This window comes from Halictus rubicundus, unplaced genomic scaffold (genome assembly GCF_050948215.1).
Source record: "Halictus rubicundus isolate RS-2024b unplaced genomic scaffold, iyHalRubi1_principal scaffold0214, whole genome shotgun sequence".
Taxonomy (NCBI): Eukaryota; Metazoa; Arthropoda; class Insecta; order Hymenoptera; family Halictidae; genus Halictus; species Halictus rubicundus.
The window spans coordinates 320,327-326,074 of record NW_027488755.1 but is presented as its reverse complement, the minus strand read 5'-3'; positions in this window follow the sequence as shown (position 1 = coordinate 326,074).

Here is a 5,748-nt window from a genome sequence, read left to right as displayed (position 1 = left end):
AGGAATCATTTGGCAATCGATACATATAGTATAGAAACAGCTTATAGTGATCATGAATAAATTACTTCTGTGAATTTGATTGCAAAGTTCAAGAACATTGACACCTTCGACTCGATAATTTCATAGGATGGATAATAAAAATGCCCTTGCAGGTATTAACGAAACAACCCTCCCCCTCCCTAAAGAACAAATTCGGTCATTCAAAATAGGCAGAATTTTTCATCAAAACAGACAGTTTTTTCGAATATCACGGAAAATAAGGAGACCGCCGCACAGTGCGGACAAATGGCCTGTTTTCCGGCACTTCTCGTAATTTGGTTATTAATGTACATATTAATATATACAGGGTGAGTCACCAAACGTTAGCACCTCAAATATCTTTGTTGTTTCTAAAGATACGTAAAATATGGTAAGGACAAAGTTGAATGGTACAATGGGGCTGACACGATGCAAAAAAAAATTTTGTTTTTATGTCATTTTTTTGGAGATATCAAGGTCACCTTGACTTTTTTTAAATGGAACCACCCTTTTTGAAACACCTACAATGATAGTCTCTTTCATTAGGAATTCAGTGACTATAATTAGTCCAAGGTCATTCATGGTCAAGGACAGAAAAAACGTATAAAACTAAAATATGGGAGCAGAATACGTTTATCACGGTTGAGACTTGTAGGAAATAGTAAACTTACTATGGTCGTAGTTAAAGTAAACATACTAAGGTTCTTCAATGTTATTCAGCATTCTTATTTACTATCAGTATGTTTCCAAACGCGATTCCGCTATGTTATATTTGATGACTGAAAAGTGTGATATGATCACGATTTACTGTGAATGTAGAAAAAATGCAGTGCAGACCCGACTACTTCATGAAGAAAGGTACCCCGAGCGAAACACTCCTTCTAGACATACTTTCACTAATACGTACAGGTTGTTTCGAAGTACTGGAAGTGTACATGCAAGACAGTACAAACGGAAGAAACCCACGACTAATGAAGACAATGAAATTAATATTTTAGCAGCTATAGCTGTCAATCCTTACGTGAGTACGAGAAAAATTGCCCGGGAAGCAGGCATAAGTCAAAGTAGCGTAATACGAATTCTGGCCCGACATAAATTTCATCCGTTCCACATATCGCTCCATCAAGAATTGCACGGGAATGATTTTCAAAATAGAATTAACTTTTGTCAATGGGGATTGCTTCAAAATCATTCATTTTTTTCTAATGTCTTGTTTACGGACGAAGCAACATTTACTAATCATGGCTCAATTAATCTACGGAACGCCCATTATTGGTCTGTGGATAATCCGCACTGGCTGCGAGAAATTGATCATCAACGACAATGTAGCGTAAACGTGTGGTGTGGTATTTTGAACGACAAAGTAATTGGACCATATTTCGTTAACGGAATGATGACGGGACAGAAATACGCTCAATTTTTGCAAGAAGATCTGCCAATTTTGTTAGAAGATGTCCCTTTACAAAATCGCTACGATATGTGGTACTGTAGGGATACGCACGTGTGCGATCGGCAAAGCGCGGCGGCAACGTGCGACATTGTAGTTGCCGGCCAAAACAACCGACGATCTCGGCGGAACGCGGCGGCCGCCAAAGACGCCCTTTGGTGATCTGCCGACTTCGTCATATAATGTATGTGCGATCAAGTATAAAAGGACTGCATCGACCGAGAAGAATCAATCAAAATCTCGCCGTCGAACACGCGCCGTCGACATAAATAAAGTATACGCCCCTACAAAATTCAGAAGTGGGATCTAGTGTACCAAGTGAATCGCGTGTCGAGATAGACCTCAAGTTCGAATTTTTTTCTCTTCCTCTTCTTACGGTGCGTTGTAGTGCAATATGAATTCGTATACCGTCGCCGAATTAAAAGACATGCTACGCGAAAGAGAGTTGCCGACGACCGGGACGAAAATCGAGCTAATCCGCAGATTGCGTGAAGCCGACGTTCCGGAACCAACTCCCCGAGAGTACGCAGATGCCCTCGACACTGATCTCGAGGAGCAGGAGACAATGCAGACACTGAAACAACCGGAAAACAGTGCCCTAATGTCCGAAGTGGACCTGTTACGACGAGAAAGAGTTTTAGCCGAGCGCGAAATACAGTTGTTAAGAAGGGAACTGGAAATCACACGTTTAGAAACGCCGCGAACGAGCAGTACAGTGTCAACCCGCACCCGTGAATTAAAATGGACCGAGATCAAAGACATGATCGGCGACTACGATGGAAGCAGTTATGCATTCAGAGGCTGGGATAATCAAATGCGTAAGCTGATCCGGAATTATCAATTGGACGACCAGGCGGCGAAGGCCCTAATCTGTCAGAAGCTAAAAGGAAAGGCGCTCCGATGGTTCCACTCGCGAGAAGATTGCATAGATCTGACATGGGAGGAACTGCTGCAGGAGTTATTCGCTATGTACGGTCAGCGAATTAACACCGTAGTATTGCGGAATGAATTCGAACGACGAACGTGGAAGGTCAACGAATCGTTCGCCGATTACGCCCACGAAAAAATAATTTTGGGTAACAGGGTACCTATAGCCGCCCATGAAACCATCGATTACATAGTGGACGGGATTCCAAGCGAAGCGTTACGTGCAGTGGCACGCGCACAACGGTTCAGGGAAACCAAGGACTTGATGGAAGCATTCGCGGAAATATCGCTGTCACCAGAACCACGACGAACGGGACAGACGCGGCATCGCGCAGAATGGACACCGATGGGCAGAACCGGGGAGTCACTCAGGCCGCAACACGTCAGGCAGGCCCGCTGCTACAATTGCAACGGCATGGGGCATTTTTCGGCAGAATGCAGACAGCCAAGGAGGGAACGAGACATCACTCGCAGAGACGGCAGCATTAGGAAAGCAGACGACGAGCGACGAGTATCACCACAAGGGCAGGTGAACTTCGTAAGCCGAACAGCGGAGGAGGAGGATGATTTCTACCCGACGGTACAGATGACGGTGGGGGACGAAGACAAAACAACAATCGAAGTAAGAGCGTTAATTGATACCGGTAGTCCAATCAGTTTTGTAAAACAAGGTCAGGTTCCGCGACATCTAGTTACAAAAACCGTGAAAAGTAGTAGATTTTCCGGGATAAACGATAGCACTCTGACGATTATTGGCGACATCAAAGCGAAAATAAATTTCCAGCGACGCGAACTCGATATATCACTGCGGGTTGTGACGGATGAGACAATGCGAAGTGCGTTAGTTTTAGGCCGGGATTTTATAAAATTGGCTAAGCTCTCGTTCACGGTAGACAAAGAGATCTCGGAGATAATGAATATCGAGATAGCATCGGATACCCTTAAATCAGCGTCGCGTCCCACGATCAATAGAACGTTACCGTACGAAACGAAAGAAAAATTCTACCGGCTATTCGAGGAAGAGTACGTTAATCCAACTCGCCCGAAACATCCGCAAACGGAAAACGTGCTAGAACTTAGACTGTCCGACAGCAAACCATTCCATTTCACGCCACGTAGATTGTCGTTTGTAGAAAAAGACAAATTAAGGGAAATCCTGGACGACTGGTTGGCAAAAGGCGCGATTAGAGAAAGTACATCCGAATACGCGTCACCGATTGTCTTAACGAAAAAGAAAAACGGGGAAACCCGAATGTGTATAGATTTTCGAGTACTAAACAAAGTAACGGTACGCGATAATTTTCCGTTGCCCTTAATTGAAGATCAGCTAGACCTATTACAAGGTAAAAAATACTTCTCATCGCTAGATCTGAGAGACGGATTCTTTCATATCAGAATGCACGAGGATTCGGTCAAATATACCTCGTTTGTTACGCCGTTCGGACAATATGAATGCACCAAAATGCCGTTCGGTTTAAAAGGGGGTCCCCTAAGATTCCAAAGATACGTGACAGGGATATTCAAAAATCTAATTAACAGCGGGGACGTGTCGGTATATCTAGACGATTTTTTAATTGCATCGGTAACGATCGAACACCACCTAGAAATCTTACGAAAGGTTTTCCAACTATGCGTCGCAAATAAGTTGGAACTACGCATGGACAAATGTAAATTTTTGGAAACAGAAATTGAATACTTGGGATATAGGGTAACGAACGACGGCATCACACCCACCGAACGCGGTATCGAGAATGTACAAAAATTCCCAGTTCCGCGTAACGTACGCGAAGTGCAAAGTTTTCTAGGCCTCTCTTCGTATTTCAGAAAGTTTATAGAAGGCTTTTCAATCATTGCCAAGCCTCTATACGACCTAATCAAGGAAAAATGTAAATTTAAATTTGGTCCCAAAGAAAAGGAAGCGTTTGACGCGTTAAAAGAATGCCTAATACAGGCACCCATTCTGGGAATTTACTGTCCGCGTGACGAAACAGAATTACATTGCGATGCCAGTGCGATGGGTTTCGGTGCTATTCTGTTACAGAAGAAGGCCGACCAAAAGTTCCACCCGATTTTCTATTTCTCAAAGCGCACCACGGACACCGAATCCAAATACCATAGTTTCGAGCTAGAGACACTCGCTATAATCTACGCACTGCGCCGATTTCGCCCGTACCTATGCGGAGTGCCGTTCAAAGTAGTCACGGATTGTCAGGCGCTTAGCCTAACGCTTAAGAAAAAAGAAACAAACCCTAAAATCGCACGGTGGGCATTAGAATTACAAGACTACGATTACAAACTTGAACATAGAGCGGGTACAAGAATGAGACACGTCGATGCGTTAAGTAGGCAGGTTCTAGTACTGCAGGATAACACTTTAGACAGAAATTTAGCCTTATGCCAACAACAGGACGAGCAAATTCAGAAAATACGTCAGAAGTTAGAAAAATCGGAAGACAAACTTTTCGAAATGATAAATGGGTCGGTTTACCGCAAAATGGACGATCGCGCTTTGTTTTTTGTTCCGGCAACGTTAGAAGGCAGTATAATGCATCAATACCATAATGAGCTAGGGCATGTCGGACCAGAGAAAACAATAACAAGTATTATGAATAGCTACTGGTTCCCTAACATGAGGGAAAAAGTTATGAAGCATGTTAAGAATTGTTTAAAGTGCATAGCATTTTCACCGAAATCCGGACGGCAAGAGGGCATGTTACACGAAATACCGAAAGATAATAAACCGTTTTCTACACTGCACATTGATCACCTAGGACCTATGTCGAAGAAACAGTCTGTAAAGTACCGCTACATTCTCTTAGTAGTAGATGGCTTTACAAAATATACAAAAATATACCCCACAAAAAGTACGAGTACCGCCGAGGTAATTAAGTGCTTAAAACACCATTTCGCGACCTACAGTAGACCATTGCGCATTGTATCAGATAGAGGCAGCTGTTTTACCGCGCACGAGTTCGAACATTTCTTAAAAGATCACGATGTACAACACATTAAAATCGCAACCGCAATGCCGCAGGCAAATGGCCAAGCGGAAAGAATGAACCGTACTATCATCCCAATGATATCAAAATTAGTCGACGAACGTAACGCGCATTGGTACGAAGTACTCGAAGAAGTAGAGTTCGCCATAAATAATTCTGTCAACAAGTCGACCGGTGAAACTCCCAGCGTATTATTGTACGGAGTGCCCCAACGCGGAAAAGCGATCGACGCCGTCAGAAATATACTCGAGTCTTCCGGAGCTTTAAAAACTGAGCGAAATCTAAATAAGACACGTGAGAAGGCGGCTTTACGAATACACCAAAGTTTTAACGCCAATAAAAAGTTGTACGATAAAA